Source organism: Chrysemys picta, chromosome 2 (assembly GCF_011386835.1).
Source record: "Chrysemys picta bellii isolate R12L10 chromosome 2, ASM1138683v2, whole genome shotgun sequence".
NCBI classification, from domain to species: domain Eukaryota; kingdom Metazoa; phylum Chordata; order Testudines; family Emydidae; genus Chrysemys; species Chrysemys picta.
Genome location: NC_088792.1, coordinates 107,261,702 through 107,285,589, shown reverse-complemented (window position 1 = coordinate 107,285,589; position 23,888 = coordinate 107,261,702). Strand labels below are relative to the sequence as shown.

Here is a 23,888-nt window from a genome sequence, read left to right as displayed (position 1 = left end):
TATAACATAATAACAAGAAGTACTTAACACATATCTGAAGCAGGAAGTCTGCGAGGTACTCTGTGGTCCACTGAACCACAAGAGAGGAAGGGAGCAATTAAGGAATATGAGACCCTTGTTGCGGAGCTAAATGAATAATTTGCATCACTTTTCAATAAAGAGGAGATTGAGGAGATACTTATTGTAATGGAATGTTAAACTGTATTATACAGTTCAGTAGGTAGTGCTGTGTATAAAACACCTTATTTAAGCTAACTTTAGCCATCTCCCATGTAACTCATTTTGCCACCATTCCTTCTCCAAGAAACTCATCGGGGGGGAAAAGACTCCAGGCCAATGTACATTGGGAAACTCAGCAGGCTTTGAAACCATTTTCAGAGATGCATTAAGGATTGGACTCACTTAACTGATCCAACCGTGGGAGAGGGAGTTGTGTTTTATTCAAATGGGTTTTTGAAAAGAGTATTTCTTACACCATTTAGGGTAGAGCTGGGCCCTCTCCAGCTGTATTGGTGGGATCAATGAAAATTATTTCAGCACATGGTCAATTTCCCTGGGTAGTTGAGCCTGTAAATGTACAGTATTATTTATTCCCCATGAAAATCCCCCATCATTCCACCTAATGGCCCCTTGGGGTGCGTCTACACCCCAACAAACGACCTAAGGCTAGCCAAGGATAGCTGACTCAGGCTCATAGATCTTGGGCTGCAGAGCTATAAAATTTCAGTGTAGATGTTTGGGGTCAGGCTGAAGCCCAATCGCTGAGAGCCCATGAGGGCAAGGAGTTCCAATTTGATGTTGAAGGGAACAAGAACCTTAGGGAGGAATTTCTAGGGGCAATGGAGATGTTAGGAATGGATGGCAAAGTAGATGACATTACTGAATAGATGTGATCCGGATCCTACTGAATTTTCCTTCACAGAATTTCCAAAATCTACCTCTAGGACTAGTTCCAAGCCCTGATCACCCTCCATCTTGATAACTGCTTTTGGATAGACTGAGTGTGGTGAGAAGCCCCAGAGGTTGGAGGAGTAAGAGATGCCCAGGTCCTAATGGTCAATTCCGGAGAGACTACAGAAAAGAAATCTGTAGGATTTTCACCATACTTCTTTTTCAACGGTTCAGGTATTTGTGTTTCCTCTCACAGACTGTGGAGCTGGTATGAGAGTGCTCTGTGTGTGTGTGTGTGTGTGTGTGTGTGTGTGTATATATACAAGTTAATAGATAAAATGGCAGTAGATGTTACTTAAAAGTATGTAGGTGAGCTCCTGAGTTTTCTAGGACCAATAAAACTTGTTGCGCCCAGCAAATGGCTTCCTTTGTGCAACTCTTTGCATTTGCTTTAAACAGGGGGTATGATCTGGCCAAGTGGGTGTCAATTCTATTCAGGATAGCGTGGGAACTCCACTTATGCATTTCAATAATTTGACACCTACTCAGACAGCTTCTCATGCAGCCTTTTATGGAACAGACATAAACTGTCCAGCTGTCAACAAAAGATCAAAATACAGTAGGATACCCAGCAAAATTGCAAAATGTCACACAGACCATTTATTGATGTGTAAAGAAGAAGCTCACTCTTATTTGAAGTTGCAAAAGAGAAATGTTTTGAGTGACTTTCAATCTTTCTCAGCTGCCAGCTTTCCTCTGAGTCACAAACCCTTATAGACTGTCTCCAAAGCCACACTTCTAAGGTGACAAAATTTACCACTTTACCAACATAAGATTACAATCTTTGATTTAAAAATGGGGGCAGAGGTTATTTTAAAAAGGCCTAGAAATATCAAATCCCTGCTTATGTCCATTCACTGATTTTAAAAAAATCATCTTTTGTGATTACAAGTCTCTGGAGAAAGAACAAGAGGGATAATGCTGATTCTGTGTAGCTGGACTATATTAAAAATATGGACTGTCTTCCTGAAAATATACATGGAGTTATTGATGGGAAAACAGTGTAGAGCTTGCTTACAGCGCCTAGAGGAAGGGAGGTGTCAGCCAATATTCTCCCTGGGAGAACGGTTTGCAACTATCTGACACTTTACCCAATCTTGTGCTTTCTAAAGTATGTGTAAAAAAAATTTGTTTTTCAATAGTCTTTTAGATGAGCCCCAGAGATAAGTCATGTCTGTCTACTGATCTAGCAATATCCTAAAGCAAAACATGAACTCCATCATGTCGTGGAAAAATTCACCCACGCATTGATTTTAGTTCACAGACTCAAGCCTGAGGCCAGTTTATTGCAATACATACCAACGCGTTGGGGGTTGCAGTCAGAAACTACACCCCCGATCACAGCTCGCAGGCTGCTTTTATTCTTACAAACCACAACCATAGTACAAATTATACGTCATTTACGAAAATAAAAGAATTGGGGTCTGTTCCCTTTCTCAGTATCTTCCTCATTATCAAGGTGGGGGCCTTCTCGAGAAGCCTGATGCGGTCAAAACTTGGCACCAGCTAGGGTACATTCTCGGAAGAGTGCATGATAGCTTCTGGGGCATTATGGTCAGTGTACCGGGGAGGGGTTGACAGGATGCCCAAAGCAGGCATCTAATTGGCTAGTTTTGCATTTAGCTGAAATTACAGGAGAAGTTAACATTTAGCTAGAACTAATTTCTTCACACAAGCAGTTATTATATTTCATCTACAAGCGGTTATCATATTTCCGCTGCCAATAACACACAAACTGTTATTTTGCTAGGGGTCTCCACATTTCTTCTCCCTCCCTCCTCTGACCATAACCCCTGATCGAACTTGGCAGAAGACTGTGTTGCTCAGTTTAGTTCAGGCCTGTGGCCTGCAAAGGCCTGCATTGTGAGCTTTCACCGGCATCTCAAGCAATATAAGGGAGGCTGGCCAGGCCTATTCCCTCACAATCAGAAGCAGGAAATTGCCATAACCCTTCCTTCAATCTGGTGGTTGAATTTTAACAAGGGGCTCACACAACCCCACTCCAGCACATCACTAGTTGGTGGTCTTTCCTGTGAATTAATAGTGACTATTCTTAATAGAGTCGTTTTGGGAGTTCTGTCGTTTATCCTGAATTAATATATACATCACACACACACTCTCTCTCTCTCTCTCTCTCTCTCTCTCAAGTTTACCAGTCTCCCATTTTCTAACACTTCGCCACTATTAATATTGAATCTAGAGAACATTTTCAAAAGTAACTAGTCACTTTTAAACATCTTGGTCATAGCCTGTAATCCATGAGAGCATAGATCCTCTTTTTCCAGAATGGTTTTCTACTGGATACAGCACATGATTTTTGCCATTCTTCCTATTGTTTAGTGTCTTGATCGCTTCTTCTGGCATGATCTTTTTTTCCTTCAGTATTCTTTTCCTCCTAGGAAATTTATATTTAATGTTGGCATCTGGTCTCACAGCCGTCTTCCTTTGCAATCACCAAGACAAAGACTTCATTTAATTATTTAGCAATATCTCTCTTGTCAAGTTTGCTGGAGATATGAAATAGGGCTGTACAGCATGTATTCAGATGGGTATGTAAACATGTATGTTGACTTGTTGAACTTCTGCCAGAAACCACCATTCCAGCTTTTCTCAAGTCCAATCTCTGCCTGTTGCTAGCTTCACAAGTGCCCTGCAACCGCTCCGATTGCTGTTAGGGAGCATGACAGCAGTAATGTCACTAGAAAGTGATGCCACCCTTCCTCATCCATTGTGAAGTCCGCAGCCAGGCTGTCAGTTTCACTTCCTTGCCCAAGAGTGCCTGGGTGGCTCTCTCTGAGGCATCTCAATAGATCTCAGTCAAAAAACACTAAAATGATTAATGGATCAATCAATTCCTGTTGGTTTGGGGGCACTTTATGAAAGACGAAAGGATCAGCTACACCCTAACCTTCTCTCTTCCTGAAAACAAGTTTCTAAAACTAACAAGGAGCAATAAAAGAACACACGCTGAGTTAGAGATCCATCCACTATAGTATCTCAAGTAATCTGGCCCACTGACTGATTTAAGGACTGATCCAGAGCTCTATACACCACGGATGTTCAGTGTTATGTGTAGCGATTTATTATTCAGACCTCAGTGGGCCTTAAATCAGCAATGATAGGAAAATAATTTCTATCCCAAAAAGCTACATGTAATTTGATAAATGTAAAAAATGATTGTGGTTGATTGTGATTGTATCTTTTTTTTTTTTTTTTTTTTTTTTTTTTTTAAAGACTGATCAGAGGGTAGAAAATCTGAGAAAACTGTTAGCCAGTTCTTCCTTTCTTGTATTTCTTTTTCAGTTCCACCACTATCATTCAGTGTTGTGAGGAGGAACGTACTATTCAGACCAATAATTATCCCACAGCAGTTTGAGCTTAAATGACTTTTGGATTAAACATTAAAGCAATCATTTGCTAATAATGTGTCTACCCTTCCTATGGCTCCTTACACAGTGGAAAAAACGTTTTAGTTCTTGTTAAAACATGTTCTTTGACAAGAGGTTCTATTTGAGCAACATTAATGACATTTAAAGACCACCACGCTCGGTCACTCTCCATTGTATTGTGCGTCTTTAAAAAAAACAATTATCCTCGTTTAGTACTAAACTTTTTATATACGAATCCCATGTTTTCTGGTTATTATCTGTTTGTAATAATTCACACAAAGAATCTCAGAATTTTGGGAGGAAATTTTCAAAGGCACAAATAGGAGTTACTTTGTGCAGCTCTTTACACCTAAGCCATTTGCAGTGCACTGCACAAAAGAAGCCATTTGCAGTGCACTGCACAAAAGAAGCCATTTGCAGTGCACAACACAGGGCCGGCTCCAGGCACCAGCCAACCAAGCATGTGCTTGGGGCGGCACCTTGGAGCGGGGCGGCGCTAGGATTTCTATTTATTTATTTATTTATTTTGGTTCAGCGGTGGGGCGCTCGGAGGGGCGGGGCTTGGCGCGTCGCTCGGAGGGGGGCGGGGGTGTGGCGCTTGGAGGGGGGCGGGGGCTTCAGGCGGCGCAGCGCTTGGAGGGGGCGGGGCTTCAGGCGGCGTGGTGCTGGGGGGGCGGGGGCTTGCACGGCACTTGGAGGGGGAGCAGGGGCTTGGCACGGCGTGTTGCTTGGAGGGGGAGCGGGGGCGCAGCACTCGGAGGGGGGCGGGGCTTCAGGCGGCGTGGTGCTGGGGGGGCAGAGGCTTGGCGCGGCACTCGGAGGGGGAGCAGGGGCTTGGCACGGCGTGTCGCTTGGAGGGGGGCGGGGGTGCAGCACTCGGAGGGGGGCGGGGGCTTCAGGCGGCGCGGCGCTTGGAGGGGGCAGGGCTTTGGGCGGCGCGGCACTGCGGGGGCAGGGGCTTGTGTGGCACTTGGAGGGTGGGGCTTCGGTCAGCACGGCGCTCAGAGGGGCGGGGGCTTGGTGCAGCGCTGGGGGGGCGGGGCTTGGCACGGCGCATCGCTCGGAGGGGGCGGGGGCTTCGGGCGGCGTGGTGCTGGGGGGGGCGGGGATTTCGGTGGCACTGGTTGGGGCGGGTTCGGCTGTGCGTCGCTCGCGGGGGGGGGTACAGCAGGGCGGCGCTCTTCTTTTTTGCCTGGGGCGGCAAAAAAGTTAGAGCCGACCCTGACACAACAGGAAGTTTTTATGATCCTACAAAACCAGGAACTATATTACATATTCTTGAGCACCACCTCCTGGCACCTTGTTGATTAACTGTTTACAGATATACAGATACCGTTTGTAACATAAAACACTGAACTCCCATTAAAAGTCAATGCCTTAACTGCTGTTTGGGCCTTTGAAAAGCTTTCCTTGGTCATTAAACTTTGAACTTTAATGAACAGTTACATTATCACTTAAAAATAAAACTAACAGTTCCAATAATTTTAATGTTTTGGTGATATGAGCAAACACAGTATCTATTTGCTTTCTCTGTACTTATTACTAATGGATAATTTAGCCTGTTGTTCGGGTCTTTCTGTTTTGTCTTGCTTTGCTCCCAGCACAAAGTGTGCTCTTTGTCTTCCCTTTCCAAACAGCTAATGCAGGCTGGTTGCTCCACAATAATTTTTTACGTATTTATTTTTGTTGCTATATCCATTGTAACATAAAGTACAACTATATAGGTGTAATGTACAATATTTACTCCTTATGCTTGGAAGTTAACAAGACTAGCCAATCTAATACAGTTAATTTTGTTGTTAAGTTTCAGGTCATCTTCTTCTCTTGATTCTGTCTTTGTGACACTCTATAAGCAGAGCTGTGCAAATAACTGATTTTTTGATACTCTGGCTGATACTCACATACACAGACAAAAATTGGGTCGACCCAAAACAAAACATTTAAGTTTTTGGCAAATCAAAAAGGCAAAAAAAAAAATAGTTTTGGATCAAACAAAATCTTTCATTCTACCTGAAACAAAATGTTTTGTTTTGTTTTTGTTTTCAAGGTTTTTTTAAATAAAGTTGAAGAACATTGCAAAACAAAAAGTCATTTAGAAAATGCTGAAATGAAACATTTTCAGAATTGTTTTGTTTTGTTTCAACCAAAACAATTTGATGAATTCAACACAAATTCACAAAATAGTTCAGTCAACCCAAATCTGCAAGTTTAAATGCAAGATTTTTAAGTATGGTATGTAATTGCTTCAGTATTGTGCACGATCTATTTAAAAAATAATAGTCTCTTTGAAGTGTGGTGGAGAATTTTCAGGCCATTAGGATGAAGCAGTCAAATCTTGTTCTATCGTCAACAATACAGAAGAGTAATCATTCCTCTCACAAGAGCCATCTGCATCAGCTAGAAGAAAAGGCTAACTAGATCCAATTCAGCTCTGGAAACAGCACTTTTTCTAAAAAGTGCCCACTGATTTTGGGTGCTTGATATCAGACACCTGGCCTCATATATTGGATGTATAAACCACCTCATTAGCATGAAAATGTGAACAATCCTATCTGTCTGTCTTGTCTAACCTATTGCCATATATAAAGTGCTTGAGAATTAAGAAAGGAAAAGTGTGAGTGTATGTAGGGTAAGAGAGAACAGCTCTCCCTCCTCTTTGCTGATGAAGTGAGGATTCACCAGGCTGGTGTAGGAGCAGCAGGAGAAGATCCTGGATGAGGAGTGTCTGGGTGTCTCCTTTTAGAAGTGAGGATTTCATTCCATGTTGTTGGGGGTAGTTTTGCTCCAATATCTTAGGAGGGTTCTGTAAGGCATGGGCTGTGCAACCACATATTTTGATGTGCGGCAATATCGCTCGTCAAAGCAAACGTGGCACAGTTACACAACAAGGGTGAGACTGAGATAGTTTTAGGAGCAGATAGCTGTCCAGGTAGCTGATATTCCTCAAATTTAGTTAATAATCTGCTGTAAGATTCTGGAGGTGTTAAGGACAACAAACCTGTTTTTGACATTTAGAATTGCAATAATCTACAAAGTCTATGGAAATGCATTGCAAAATCCTGCAAGACTGTGGTAAATTCATTGCCTTGAGGTATTGCACCTCACCTGACAGTCTGAAATCTGAGGACTGGTGGGGAGGGCAGCTTGGTTTCATAAACATTAGTAGAACTAGTGAAGTGTGTTCATATGGTGATTCTGAGAATATTCATATGCAATATTGATTGGAAAAGTAGTCAGGTAGATGTTAGTGAAAGGATTATATCTAATCTGGCTAGAAAAGTGGGTGAGGTTTGAGGGAAACAACTGAAATGCTTGTACTTGAATGCAAGGAGTCAGCAAATAAAATGGAGGAACTGGAACTACTGATGCAGGAGGTCAGACTAGATATTACTGGGATTACAGAAACATGGTGGAATACCACTTATGACTGGAATACAGATATCGAGGGGTGTGGGCTGTTTAGGAAAGAGAGGGGTAAAGGTGATGGAGTAACATTTTACAAAGCAGTAAAATGTAAAGAAATAAGTGGTACTATGAACAAAACAGAATCTGTCTGGGTCAAAATCTCTTTGGGGAAGGATTGTAAGAGGTTCTATCAGGCTAGTGTTGGGGGGCTGGTATAGGCTCCCAGAGTCAGACTCAAATATGGATATACTTTTGGGTATTGTCATAGTGGGAGACTTTAACTTCCCTGAGAAGAATTAGAGAATATATGCTATTAATCCGTGTAAGGCCCAGTTATTCCTGGATGTGATAGACAATAATTTTCTTCAAATTGTCACTGAACCAACAAGAGGTGATGATACAATTTTAGATTTGGTTTTGGTAAGTAGCAACCATGGGTGGCGGGTGAACCACTGGTTGGGAGAGGCTAGCCCCGGCCCAAGAACCTGCCCCTCTTCCCCTGCCGGAGCCCCCCATCCCTGCGGCTGCCAGCCCCAGGGGACCAGGTGATGTGCATTCCCCCGACCCCGCTTGCGCACAGAGCAGGCAGGCGGGTGCGCCCCCCCCGGAGCATGGGGCAGGTGCCCTCCCCAGCCTCATTGTCCCCTGATCCCCCCCCCCAGCACCTCCAGCCTCCCCAGTCCCGGTGGCCCTAGCCCCAGCCCAACACGCTTCCCTGAAGAGGAGCAGCCTGCCTGGGCTGGGGCCAAGGGGGAAGGGCAAGCAGTAGGGGGCTTCAGGGAGGAGCGTGGGCAGGGCCATGCCAGGATGTTTGGGGAGCCACAGCCTTCCCCAGCCTATGCAATGTGCCACCCAAGGTAGCAAGGACATCATAGAAGAGCAGGTTGTAAGAAATAACCTTGGATTGAGTGATCACCAGTTGATTCATTTTACATTAAACTAAATTAAAACCAGGTTGCCATGTTTGTTTCTTTTTATTTCTAAAGGGCAGTCAGATGGAACCCTAGTCAGTCATAGTCCTTCCAACCCTTCTGCAAGGGTTCTCCCTCCCACCCTTGGATAGAGGGTCCTATCAATTTGTTGAATCAAAAGAAGGCCCTGTAAATTCATCCTTTTTATGCCAAAAGCCTGGTATAAAAGCCTTTGTTTGTTGGGCTCTGGAAAACAGTTTGAACCAATAAATGCAAACCACCCCAGGTGGTGGTATCTCTTTGGACGTGTTTACAACCTAAATGATTTACACTCCACTGTATTTAATGCCTGGAGTTGCTTGGTAACCCCTAGCTGACAGTGATACATAAACTTTATACAAGATGGTTCCCAAAGATATTGCATGCCATGGCAATATCCATCATGCTATTACCCTCATTTTACAGATGGGGATCTGAGGCTCAGAATGACTAAGGGCACGGGGGAGGGATAGCTCAGTGGTTTGAACATTGGTTGAGAGTTCAATCCTGAGGGGGCCATTTAGGGATCTGGGGCAAGAATCTGTCTGGGGATTGGTCCTGCTTTGAGCAGGAGGTTGGACTAGATGACCTCCTGAGGTCCCTTCCAACCCTGATAGTCTATGTCTATTCTGCCCTGCAGTTCATGTTAATGGGCAGTGTGAATAGCTGTGCACACCAACATGCTGCACTGTAACTCCCTCCCTGTGGGCATGAACTTAAAGTCCTGAGTTGACACTAAAGTAGGACTACCTTTAAGTTCATGCCCGCAGAGGGGAGTTACAGCTCAGCCCTTTGGTGAACACTGCTATTCACAAGCCCTGCATCCAAACTTCAAAGCAGTGTAAATTTGCTCATTGTGACTTGCCCAGAATCTATGACAGGGAATTGAACCTCTGTCTCCTGAGTCCTCAGCTAATGCCCAAACCACTGGACTATCCGTCTTCTCTAGACGCATGTTTCCTCCAGTCACATTTAAGTCCTGTCTAGTTTGGTGACTGCCTCTTCTGGTGTGACATTACAGTCATCTGAAGTGCTTTTGTTAATAGCTCTGTGGTGTAAAGAGGAGAGATGATGGCGATCTGAAGGATCTAAGAATCTGGAACTTTCCTCTTCACCAGATCCAGGGTTTGACAATGTTGAGGCCACACTGTGTCTATACTATTTTCCTTCCTGGATGGGGGTGAAGGGAGCAAGGTAGGTTTTTTTTAAAAAGCTTATTTAGTGTACTTTGTTAATATTTATTTTTAAAGACCGTGTAATGCCCTTGGAGTAGGAGGTGAGACCAGGATACATTTAAGTAAATAAAATAAGTACAACTTCATGATCATTTACTATTGTGCTGCTGTCATGGTTGTTGATACTGCAAGTCACAAGTGGAAATTAATTTCTATTGCAGATTCATCTGTTTCTGTATCCTCAGATGTATCTCCTAGTTAATCCATTGTGAAGAGTCTGTGTGCTCTGCAGAGGATGCATTTTAATTCCTGATACAATGCCAGTGTAATCCATGTTTCTGATGTTAGAAGGCTTTGTTTACCTTTTATTCTATTAAAGGTTTTCTACACTGCAAGCATATCTTCCTTTTGCACAGAATATCCTTACTCACACTTCATTGAACTAACACATTCTGGGCCAATTTTGCTCCTGTCATGTGATGAAGGTCTTTCATGTGATATCACAGGACTTGCTCAGACAACCTTATACAAACACGTCTAGGGTACAATCAGATCCTGGCTGGATTGTCTTCCAGTAGTCGTCTAGGGTACAATCAGATCCTGGCTGGATGTCTTCCAGTAGTGCTACAGCCTCCTGTTCAAACACATCATCTCTCCTAATTCATTATCAAGCCAAAGAGCTCACTCAGGACAGCGCAAAGTCAATAAATGCCTTGGGATTATTTCACTGGTATAGCACCACTTCTTGTCAGAAGAGGGATGTAACTTTGAGTGTGCAATAATGTGCTCAAACTACTTCTATTAGATTCTATGGGTGTTTACTCAAAGTGATCCTGAACTTTGAACCTTTTAAGATTCCCTGTCGCTTCTCACACACTCATATTTTGTATTTAGAAACAGTTTTTTGATAAAGGTGACCTGTCTAGTCAGTGTGTTGTGACATCATAAGAAGTTTTTCTGGTGAAATAGCCAATATTGCTAGGATGACTTGAATGAGTTTACACTGCTGAAGTACTCGCAGCAGAACTGATACACTGTAATAAAGAAATCAGTACGCTTTGATTGTGGCTACCACAGCAAAAATCTATTACGCAGCCTTAGTCATGTGGTCTGTCAACAGTTGGTGAGGAGAATTAAAAAAGGTGAGGTGAGCAAAAGGAGGAGTCGTAAATCCCATAAGAGCTATTAGAATTATGAGGGAATTATAGTGGAGCGTGAGTGTAAATGACCAGTGTGGCCATGCTTAGACCTTGTGATTTATTTTTCTTTCAGAGTGGTATTTACTTCTCCTTTCTCTGTCTAAGTTATTGCACCTCCAGTTGTCCACATCCTGGCTCCGCTGTGGAATATAATCTAATATTTCAGTTCCTGACCTGTAGGTTGATAACACTTTCTTCAGGTCACAGTGCTGTACAAGGCAAGTTAAAGGGATACAGTCAAGATAGAACACCTCCAATGATTAAAACAAAAAGAATTTCCATTTCACCTTTTATGAAGTTTGCTTACCTTTTACAAATCACACAGCTAAAACTGTCAAATTGGACTGGGCTGCCTTTCTGGTTTTGCTTTAGACAGCTTTATTTTTTGCTTCTCGTGAATTTAGCACCAGGCTGTTGCATTTGATTTTCTAACCCACTAAGGGAACAGTTAAATCCAGAACAAAAAACGGTTTCCATTAAATTTAAAGAATACATTTTGAAAACACTGACTATTTATATTGGACCAAGTTCATCACAGATGTAACTCTATTGACTGTGGAGCTCATTTGCTATGAACAACTCCTCGGGCAATAGGCATGTGAGTGCTTTGCTCCCCGAATGCATGTGATCATAATCTGACCGTTGCAGAAATCACATCCCAAGAACTTGTGGCACCTTAGAGACTAACAAATTTATTAGAGCATAAGCTTTCGTGGACTACAGCCCACTTCTTCGGATCCGAAGAAGTGGGCTGTAGTCCACGAAAGCTTATGCTCTAATAAATTTGTTAGTCTCTAAGGTGCCACAAGTACTCCTGTTCTTCTTTTTGCGGATACAGACTAACACGGCTGTTACTCTGAAACATCCCATGAACTGAAAATCCAAATCAAATTCCAAAATAAAGTCAAACACAGGTGATAGCAAAATCCTGGGCCTGGTTTTTACGTGTGTTTGGTTTTTAAAATAAAAACATCTTTCACCATTGAAAAGATGTCCTTGTTAAGCTAAAGGTTGCAACTACAGACATAGCCGTGAAATCACTCTTTTAAAAGTGTGATCAACTCTCAAAACAACTTTTTTACTCGTAAACGTAATGTCTGTAATATGCAAATACCCTGGTCATGAGAATTGGTTGTGTTAGATCCGAGATAATGGTCTTGTATCTAACAAGAGCAGATCATGACTGTGAGGAGTCCATCGCCTTCTTGAAAGCAAACTAAAGAAACATTGACCATCAATTTCCTGTGTTCTTCTAAGGAACAGAACATTACAGAAAAAAGGTCTGTAGGAGAATAAAGGGGTCCTTTTATATTATTTTAAGAAAAAAAATGTTTTTCTTGTTGAAAATGTGTTAGAGCTTTCAAAAACATACGTAATAAAAGTAAACACGGGGAAACTGTGCAAAAGCTAGAAACACATATCTTAAAGTTAATATCACCATGGTAATCCCATGTGTATAGCTTTATAGTCCACAGTTACTGCATAATACTCTATCTTTGGCTACCTGGCCTTACAAAAAAGTATTGCAATGTTCTATATAAGTGGTCAAAACCACTGTCTCTTACACTAGCATTGTTTCCATGACTGAGGTAATTATTATAGAAAAGTGTGTGTGTGTGTGTGTGTGTGTGAGAGAGAGAGAGAGAGAGAGAGAGAGAAAATTTGTTTAGAGACTGCCAGTGTCATGAAAAATAACAATAGCGCCCTCCCCTAATACCAAATCCAGTCGACAGTAGTTGCTCAGCTGCATGGGTCTGCTTTTTAGATAGATTATTTTGTTCTAAATATATTTAGGATGGAGTATGGGAGAGAGAGGGGGGAGATGCTGCTGCTGCTGTTGAATGTTAAATGCAAAGCACTTGTCTCTGATAGGCTAGGGAGAAGTGGTTACTCTGCCTATATAAACTGACAACAGCATCCTCTGTGCTTTATAAGTGTCACAGGGGAGCAAAGAAAGAGGAAGAAAGAGAAAGAGGGAGTGGAGAAGAAGGAATCTCACCAATTGGCTGTAAGTAACATTCTTTGTCCTTGTAGCTTCATGCTTAATAAATCCAAGAAGATAAATGCTTGGATTAATTCAACAGTTTGTTACTTCGCCTTGGAGTTTGGCTAATTAATGCTAATTATACAGCCTATTTTATTTTAGAGGAGTAAATTGGAAGCACAAAAGACATTTGCATTTTTTTTAAAGCTAAGTTTGCACAGGTTAGTGTGTGCCTCTTATTTTGTATTTATTCGTGCAGAGATAGAGCAATCCCAGTGTTTTGGTTTATGCATATGTATGTGTGACAGCCTTATGGAAAAATTAGACTGCCAATCCAACTGCCACAGTTCTGGACAACCATGTAGACCTTTAAAAATAAAAACAGATGTTTCTCTTCTGTATCTTCTGAATAAGAACAAATCTATTTTGTTTCTATATGTGATATTCTTAAAGTGAACATATCCTCCAGGGAAACCAGTAGGATTTTTTTAATGGAAAATTAGCAAACTGCAAAAGCTGAGCAACTCAGAGTGAAAGCTAAATGAGGTAACTTTGTATACTGACAAGAAAAACAGAAAGTACTAAATAGTGAAAAGTAGGTGCCACCTTATGCATGCATAATTCCTGTTAAAGACAATTGATGCAGAAGCAATTCAGGATCAGGTCAATTGTGTTGACTGTAAATTTAAATCTGTTTGTGTTTGCCTCTATTTCATGCAGAACATTTAATACAAGGCCTTCTCCTGCAGTTCTTAGTTAGACAACATTTACTTCAATGCGAATTTTGCCCAAGAAAAGATTGCAAATCAAAGGTGTAATTCTCTTGCCATTGAATTCAACGGCTAAAATCCCAAAGACTCCAGTGGGGCCATATGCAGCGCTCAAGCCTTTAATTTACATTGGATTCTGTAACAAATGGGCAGAGAGATAGATAACATGTCAATCTACTTGACTGAAAATAAATGTATAAAGTTATCAAAATACTTTGAGCCTATGCTGTCCTCAGTTGTTGAAATTTGTATGTTGTTTTAGATGTTATTAATGTGTCTAATCTATAGGGCTTTCTGTTTGGTGGTGTTTGGGGGGGACCCCTCCCACCCAAATAATATACATGTATATGTATGTCTCCTATCTGCATTTAATAATCTCAGTCATTGATGTTAGCGTTTTTGTTGTTGTTTTGCTTTGTGCTTCAGATTGGTTCTGTTGAATTAGAGACCAGGTAGGTGTTCATACAATTAGAAAGCATTAAATAATTGGTGATTAAAAACCTCCATATTCTCTTTGTGGTATCTGTTCTTTCTCTCTACTCAGAAATTTTCTGGCACTCCTTAATAAACTATAAGTTTTAAAAAATAACCTTATCAACCAGAAACAGAATTTAAAGAAACCACAATTCTGTTGTTGATATTTTGTCAATGTGTACATAAAAATAACATGCATATTGTAATTGGAAGCAAACGTAGGCAATAATAATCAGAAATAGTTATTTACATAAGTATTATAGCTATAAATGTATTGCCTAAGTTTGTCTCCATATATATGTATGTTTTATAAATATATAAAAATGTGTGGTGCTCTTCTTACTGATTTTTAAAGTAAATAGAAAATAAGTTCAACGAGGAGTCCGGTGGCAATAAATTGTGAATAAGTTCACATACTCAGTACATACAATCTAGGGACTAGAAACAGTTCTTCTACAGTTTCAAATATATATCATTAAGATGAAATGCAGATTTGTTGTAATGTTCTAATTTGAAGGCAGCCAGATACTGCTTGGTCAAGGTGGCAAAAGGCTATAATGTCAAGCATAGGTTGTATAGTATAATACAATATCTAATGATATACTCAGGAAAAATCTAAAAACTAAAGAACTTTAATTTTTATATGTATATATAATGTAAATGCCATACAGCGACTGACCTTGCTCCTATGTAGGATGCAGTGTCATTATGGCTGTGTTGGTCCCAGGATACTAGAGACACAAGGTGGACGAGGTAATATCTTTTATTGGACTAACTTCTGTTTGTGAGAGAAACAAGCATTCAAGCTTACACAGAGCTCTTCTTCAGATGTCGCGCTGCCTGAAGTGACTCCAGAGTGAGAGTGCCAACCTCAGGGCAGACTGTTAGGTAGCAGGGAATGATCCCCAAATTGCTTGAGTTCTGTACTTAGATTTCTACAACCACTTAACACCAAGTGTAAACTCCCCAGGCAATATAACAGCCTAAATATGGAATCACAGACAGTCCCCTTGGGGACTCCGATCTCTCTCATTACCACCTGAGCGTATCTTTGTGATAGATGGTCCCTTCCATTAAGAATAGCAACAATAAAGTTACTCCCAGTTCCGAAGGACAAGTCATTTACCCCAGGTCAATTGCCCCTTAGATCTTATAGCGAAGACAACACTTGTAGCCAACCTGAAATAAATTAGATGAAGATTTAGTAAACAGGAAATGGAAATGAGTTATTAACAAGGTTAAAGCAGGTAAACATATATACACAAATGAGTTACAATCTTAAATTTCAAACCGTAATAGAAGCTTCTATAACAAGCAAGCTCTATATGACCTGTAGGGCTAGCCCAAGTTAAGCACTGGGGACCTCTTGTTTATGCCTAGTAAACCTTGCTCCCCCCCCCGCCTCCTACATCACCACAGACAGATACTGACAGGGGAAGGCTGGTCTGCTGAACCCTCCAGAGTGGGAGGCTAACTGGGAACCGTGTTCAGCTGAAGGGAGTTGGCAAAAGCCTTTCAACAGATTCCTCTAAGCCAATGAGGGCTGAGATACAACCCCAGTCCCAGAAAGAGAACTGGGGGGTTGGGGGGATTCATGTTTACAGGAGAGAGATACTGATTGTTTTAAGGCAAGGGGCAGAGAGCTAGCAGTACAATCCAGCTGCTACAGGGAAGAACTGAGACTGGCTTTTAGGAAATGCTTCTTTAGCTGTTCCTAGGAGGTGCAGTGGGGAACCACTAAGTTGGGGCAAGGGAAGCAGAGTCTGCAGGTCTTGTGAAGATGCTGGTGAGCAAAGTAAAAGTAGGAGCAGCCCAGAGAAAATGGTGGAGGAATGGTCCTTAGCCACCTAAACTGGGTCCTGGGGCTGGAACCAAGAGGAGGTGTGGACTCTTGCTTCTCCTACCTCTCCCCCAGGCCAAGAGGAGAAACATAGGTGTCAAGAATAAAAGAAGACAAGCAAGTGCCAGGCAGAGGTCAGAGATGATCTTGAAATACATTAGATTTTGAGTTTTCTATTTTCTGGACTTTTCTGTTAACCCCCAGAAGGGGAATGGACTGAGCAGTGACCTGGCTGGATGGCTAGGCCACATACATTGTCAGACTGTTGTCAGATAACTGAAAGAGGTGTTAGGCTAAGAAAATCCCTGTAATACTGCTCCTGGACACTGGGAGGTACTCTGGTGGTGAGAGGCACAATAACATGCACTTATATTCCTGGTATTCTATCTACCAGGTTGGATTTGTTAGTGAATTAGAGCACTGCAGTATGCAGGTAGTGTTTAGGAAATGGTAGGGGGAGAGAGAGAGAGGCACATAGACAGAAAGGTTAGTGAGTTGTGTCAGGAATTATAGTAGGTAGAACTTTGACCTCCATAGTAGTTGAGGGAGATGTAGCTATTTTCTAGGGAAATTTTGAAAGCCAATTGAAGAGAATCCTGTACATCAACCTCAAAATAAATAAATGCTCGTGCAGAAATTATAGCTGTTCCCTCAGGAACAAACATTAAAGATGCTGAGTGCCTCCTGAAAAGCACGGTGTGGCCCCAGCAGGCATGGAACTGACAGAAGTTGGGAATGAGCTCAAACTAGCAATGGGAATAAAGGGAAACAAGAAGACTTTTTATCAATACATTAGAAGCAAGAGGAAGACCAAAGACAGGGTAGGCCCACTGCTTAGTGAAGAGGGAGAAACAGTAACAGGAAACTTGGAAATGGCAGAGATGCTTAATGACTTCTTTGTTTCGGTCTTCACCGAGAAGTCTGAAGGAATGCCTAACATAGTGAATGCTAATGGGAAGGGGGTAGGTTTAGCAGATAAAATAAAAAAAGAACAAGTTAAAAATCACTTAGAAAAGTTAGATGCCTGCAAATCACCAGGGCCTGATGAAGTGCATCCTAGAATACTCAAGGAGCTAATAGAGGAGGTATCTGAGCCTCTAGCTATTACCTTTGGAAAATCATGGGAGACGGGAGAGATTCCAGAAGACTGGAAAAGGGCAACTATAGTGCCCATCTATAAAAAGGGAAATAAAAACAACCCAGGAAACTACAGAGCAGTTAGTTTAACTTCTGTGCCAGGGAAGATAATGGAGCAAGTAATTAAGGAAATCATCTGCAAACACTTGGAAGGTGGTAAGGTGATAGGGAACAGCCAGCATGGATTTGTGAAGAACAAATCATGTCAAACCAATCTGATAGCTTTCTTTGATAGGATAACGAGCCTTGTGGATAAGGGTGAAGCTGTGGATGTGGTATACCTAGACTTTAGTAAGGCATTTGATACAGTCTCGCATGATATTCTTATCGATAAACTAGGCAAATACAATTTAGATGGGGCTACTATAAGGTGGGTGCATAACTGGCTGGATAACCGTACTCAGAGAGTTGTTATTAATGGTTCCCAATCCTGCTGGAAAGGCATAACGAGTGGGGTACCGCAGGGGTCTGTTTTGGGACCGGCGCTGTTCAATATCTTCATCAACGACTTAGATATTGGCATAGAAAGTACGCTTATTAAGTTTGCGGATGATACCAAACTGGGAGGGATTCCAACTGCTTTGGAGGACAGGGTCATAATTCAAAATGATCTGGACAAATTGGAGAAATGGGCTGAGGTAAACAGGATGAAGTTTAACAAAGACAAATGCAAAGTGCTCCACTTAGGAAGGAAAAATCAGTTTCACACATACAGACTGGGAAGAGACTGTCTAGGAAGGAGTATGGCAGAAAGGGATCTAGGGGTTATAGTGGACCACAAGCTAAATATGAGTCAACAGTGTGATGCTGTTGCAAAAAAAGCAAACATGATTCTGGGATGTATTAACAGGTGTGTTGTGAGCAAGACGCGAGAAGTCATTCTTCCGCTCTACTCTGCTCTGGATAGGCCTCAGCTGCAGTATTGTGTCCAGTTCTGGGCACCGCATTTTAAAAAAGATGTGGAGAAATTGGAAAGGGTCCAGAGAAGAGCAACAAGAATGATTAAAGGTCGGGAGAACATGACCTATGAAGGAAGGCTGAAAGAATTGGGTTTGTTTAGTTTGGAAAAGAGAAGACTGAGAGGGGACATGATAGCAGTTTTCAGGTATTTAAAAGGGTGTCATAAAGAGGAGGGAGAAAACTTGTTCACCTTAGCCTCTAAGGATAGAACCAGAAGCAATGGGTTTAAACTGCAGCAAGGGAGGTCTAGGTTGGACATTAGGAAAAAGTTCCTAACTGTCAGGGTGGTTAAACACTGGAATAAATTGCCTAGGGAGGTTGTGGAATCTCCATCTCTGGAGATATTTAAGAGTAGGTTAGATAAATGTCTATCAGGGATGGTCTAGACAGTATTGGTCCTGCCATGCGGGCAGGGGACTGGACTCGATGACCTCTCGAGGTCCCTTCCAGTCCTAGAATCTATGAATCTATGAATCTATACTTGAACATCTCTCAACAGCAACGGAACAGGATTGGGCTTTCATTGTTTGTGACCCAAGTAAAAAAGAGACCACTCTCAGACATGAGAGAGAACTTGTTCTTGTGAAATTTCCAGCCAAACTGTGCTAACTCAAGTCCCAGACCTGCAATTCTTGTGCATTCAGAAGTCCTACTGACTTGAAAAATGTGGAAACGAAGAATAAGTCTTTACATTTTAGGGTGCTTATCACTCTGAACCTGGACTCTGAAGCTTTTTTGAGGTATCCTGTTGCTTCTCACCAATTCATATCCTGTATATTGAAGCAGTTTTGTGATAAAGGTCAGCTCTCTTTCCATTGTATTATTGCCTCCATTTTGTGTGAAATATGTAGGATAGCTTTCAATAATTTGTATTGCTGTGATCCTTGTAGCAGAGCTCATCCACTGTAATGGAGAATTCAGTCTCCTAGGTGTGGTTAACATAGCAAAGTGATTTATTTAATCAGACATAGTCATATATACTATACTAGCAACAGTTCAGAAGGAGAGCCAAAAAGATTCTGTGGGTTCAAGATGGTGCTGTAAATCCCAGAAGAACTAAGATAAAGTAAGAGGGGAAAGAAGTGCGATTTTAAATGACCAATGTGTTCATGCTTAAATCTTGTGGATTTCTATTGATCTCAGAGCAGTAGTTAATAGGACTGTTTAGGAGTTTTCCATTAAAAATGTTTTTGATAGAAAATGTAACTTCTTCAGATTTTTCCCCAGGACATTTTTGATTTTGTTGAAATTTTCTGATTCTTTTCAGCTGGGAAAATTGAAATTAAATCTTTTGTTTCAGGTAGGGTCAACCCGAATTTAAATATTTCCGTTTGTTGAACTGAATCAAAACAATTCATTTTTGGTCAGTTAAATATTAATCTGTGTCAACTTGCACTGCCATGAGGCCTCTTCAGAGTTGTAATTTAGGTGTCTTATGCCCCCATTCTCCTCTATGTCTATGTCTACACAGCAAAGAAAAACCCACGGCTGGACCATGCCAGGTGACTTGGGTTCCTGGGTGAAGGGTTAAAATCCATGTGCATGTTATATAAACAACCTGGTATATGAATTATGCCAGCTCTTTTCCAGACCCAAAGTCCAGAGTTTGGTTTGGAGACCAGAGGCCTAGCTAATAGTGATCAGCTAAGAGAAAGCTGGGGTAAACAAAATAACATTGCCTTTGCTAAGATCTGCTTGGTCAGTAGAAATGCCAGATGTTGAAGCAATAACTGAATAATTATGTTTCATCCAATGTTTCAAATTGAACAAAGGATCCCTGTTCCTATTGTGTTTCTCCTGAAGGGAAAACAGTCTTCCCACAGATCCAACCTTGAGTTTATGAAAAATTGGCACATGTCACTATAATGATATGGCATCCTTCCACCTCCCTTCCAAGGGACCAATGCCCTGCCTTAAGACATAAAGGAGACAATCTCTATTTTCATATGCTTTCACTGTTTCTTTGCTTTATCCCCTAGACATGTACCTGTCGGACAATCAAAGGAGTTACTCCGTTCCTATGGACCCCAAATCAGAATTCAACATATATATTTTATACTAATAACATTTTATCAAAGTATTAATCAAATGTTAACTTGCTAACTTGAGACCATGGGCGGAGACATTGTGTAACCTTTTAACCATTGGCTATTGTGCTATCTTGTCTTGCTGCAAAACCTATCCCGGGGTGTGGAACTGCCTACCCCGTCACCTTCCCCCCCCCCCATGGAAAATCTATATATTTCATTGTAATCAATTGATTGACAGTGTCTCTGAGCCTAATAAGCCAGGTGACCCTCCGCCAGCGCTGTGTGTAATAAACCCCTATGCTTTGACCTCTACACGGTGTGGATTTATGTCCTTCAGTGGGGCACAAGCCGTGGGGCTGTTTCATTGCTGTGTAGACTTCCAGGATAGGGCTAGAGCCTGGGCTCTGGGACCCTCCCACCCCACAGAGTCCTAGCGCCTTGGCTCCAGCCTGAGCCCAGATATTTGCACAGCAATGAAACAGACCCACAACCTGAGCCTCATGAACCCAAGTCAGCTGGCATGGGCCAGCCGTGGGTGTCTAGTTGCGGTGTAGATGTAGTCCAGCCAGGAAGCCTAGCTCATAGAGTATATCTCCCATGATGCATTTTGGTCTCCCATCTTCTTTAACTGCCATGGTGCATCAGGGGGAAAATAATGCAGCCAGGAAGCCTGGCCCATAGAAAGAAAGGGGGCATGAAGCACTGGAACTACAACTACCATGATCACCACAGTAGATAAGAATACTAAACAATAATGTTTAGTATTAAACATAATGATGTTAAATAAACATTAAACAAAATAATTACACTAAACATTTTAACGTTTCTGAAACATTTTGATTCAGAACTTTCCATTTTACAAAAAGAATCCACTATTTGTCATGATTTGGGATGAAAATAAATGTTGAAATATTAGAACAAGCAAGCAAACCAACACAATGCTTTTTTCCTGGCCAAGATTGTACCTGAAGGCACAACCCAGGATTAGCCCTATTTTGCCTCAGTCACCCATCGTAGGCACAATTTCCTTCTTGCTTGGAGTAATCTGTTGCTGGCCTATACCAGGAAGCACAACACTTTTTCCAGCTCACTGGCACACAAAGTTTGCAGGCTATACCATCCATTTGGATGGTGCAGCTTGTCCTACTGGAGCCTTTGGACAGCTTCACAGGCAGGTTTGGAGGGGTAACACAGCAATGGCACTCTGGGGCTATTTGCATCCACAAAGGCACACAGATAGAGCAGTCCTTGTGGTTCCCAAGTACAGGATTGTCCCAGTTGTTTTGTGGGGTAGAGATCCGACTAATTATCATCCTTCCACAACTATGCAAAGGCTAGGGATGATCTAGCCCATTGCTTCCTCAAATTACAACTAAAATTTGTATCACTGAAAAGTGAATTTTTTAATAGGTGGGTAGAAAAGATTAAATAGGCTGAATAGAAACACAGAAGTTGGGAAGGATCATCCACCCCCAGATCGCCTGTAATGACAAGATATTGATCATGCTGGCTATGGCCACCTAATGATGATTCTCTTCTCATTGCTCTAGGGAAAGGGTAAAATCCGTGTAGGTCCTGAGCAAACTCTATATCTAAGAGCAAAGTTAATATACTCTAGAGGTGAAATCCTGGCCCCACTGAAGTTGACAGCGAAACTCCCGTTGACTTCAGTGAGGTCAGGATTTCACCCCAAATCTGCATTTTATCTTCATTTTAGTAGAAGGGCTCAAACCACAACATTTGGAGCTGCAGTTGGATCCAAACATCCCCAGACTTTGGATCTAATGTCCCACTGCTTAAGTTGGCATAAGTGTCCAGAACATAACTAATACTATTAAAGTAAATGAGAATTAATTGTATCATTATCAGAATAATCCTACAGAGAATCAGAAAGGTGTAACGATACCTTTGAATTGAAAGAAACGTCAGCTCCCAAAGAAAATCCTGTTATAAGGAAACCTTACAACATGTCACACATTAATAACTATAGTATTAAAATAATTGGTGATGAGAGAAATATCAATTTATTTGTGCATACATAGAACGTTGCTGAATTCATGCCTTTTAACTTGGTTTTTGGGAAAAGACAATGTCACGTGAAGAAATTTTGTGTTAAACCACACTTTACTATTGTGTGATACTAAGAAAAAGCAGAAGAGTGAAGAGCTTGTGGCAGATGAGTTATACCGCTGTCTGTTCTGGTACACATGGATAGGTCACTGGACATAGCGATGTCGACTGAAATGTTAAACGGAACTAATCCATATTTAAAAGTACACAAGAAATATCAGTGGTCAGTGGTGAATACATACAGAGCCAAATTCTGAAGTCCTTACTCAGTTTTTTTTATGTGGTCCTCACTCAGGCAAAACTCCCATTAACTTAGCACACAAGAGTTAAAATTTTGCCTACAACTTCCATATCTACGAAGTTTTAGACTGGGAAGAGAAGAACAGGTTCTACTCATGTGGCTTTTAAAGTATGCTACAACAACGAACTTATAAAATAAGGTTATAAAACAATCAGAAAATGGATAAGGGCAGTACAAGGGCTATATTGGGGATATTTTACAAGCAATAAAATATGTAGTTTTCTTTTAGAGAAAAGCTCTAAACTAAGGAAGCATCAGACTGACCATTGAGCTGTGTTTGTATTGTTTCAGCAGATGTATATACTGGCTAACGGTTTATATTAATTTAATTAGCAACATTTTGATAGAATTTCAAACAGTAACCAAGGGTATGCTGGCAATGGCACATTTAGTGTTTGTATGGTAGTTCTGAGACATAAAGCCCCTTGGATTGCAGAGGAGAAGATACACTGTTTGCTCAATTACTGTCTTTCAGATGGGAGATCAAACTCAAGATTGGCCATTAGAACCATACAAAAAGAGAGGCCATACTGACTATAGAGAGACTATACTGATTTTTTGTAAACTAAGACCATCTAGATACCAGATCAGGCAAAGAGGTCCTAAGCTAGCCCCAGTATTGTCCATCTCAGTAAGGCACAGAGAGCTGGTATTAAGCACTTAAGTTACTTGTGTTTAACAATTATATAACTCTAACATGACAGCAACCAGTCTCTGGTGTTGGCTGCAGGCCACAGCTTTCTATAGTCCAGAACCTTGTTTTCCTTAACACAGCACTCGTACATGACAGTAGTGGCTGATCCACATGGACTCTGATTCCTCTTTGGTAGCATCAATGCATTTATCCCACCATGTTTATTAGTGATCTCTTTCTTTTTCAGCTTATGAGACAATGCTTGCTGTGATATTATAAAGACCCAATTCCCGACCCGAAAGATTCTACCTCTTTTCAAGACCTCAGCCAATTACGAGCTACCAACTACTTATATCTAAGTAAGTTACTTGTGTTCTATTAACCAGGAGATGCTCAGGTTTTTCCTAACATCATTAATCTCTTACAAAGCTAATACCTGATTGTGTGTGTGATATAAGCACAGTCGCTTGTTTTCAAAATGTATACCTGTGTTTCACCAACCGGTTCCACTTTGGATACTGAGAAACAACTCCATGAATATGAACGAGTGATCGTAAAGAACTCTGAGACCATTTAAGCACTGTACAATGGCCTTGACCCTGCATTATCTGAGCACTCA

At 41.4% G+C, this 23,888-nt stretch overlaps 1 protein-coding gene across 3 annotated transcripts in view; it reads left to right on the top strand.

Annotated features, from left to right (window-relative positions):
* The window catches only part of DDC (dopa decarboxylase), a 108,242-nt gene that overhangs the window by 1,657 nt on the left and 82,697 nt on the right, over positions 1-23,888 (top strand). Inside the window, exons 2-4 of one of the 3 annotated variants that reach the window (XM_024099964.3) lie at positions 923-1,125; positions 13,005-13,077; positions 23,517-23,628. The gene's annotated coding sequence lies outside the window, so the exon portion shown is untranslated. The remainder of the gene's footprint in view (positions 1-922; positions 1,126-13,004; positions 13,078-23,516; positions 23,629-23,888) is intronic. The other 2 variants (XM_042842491.2, XM_042842495.2) reach the window with 2 other exon arrangements.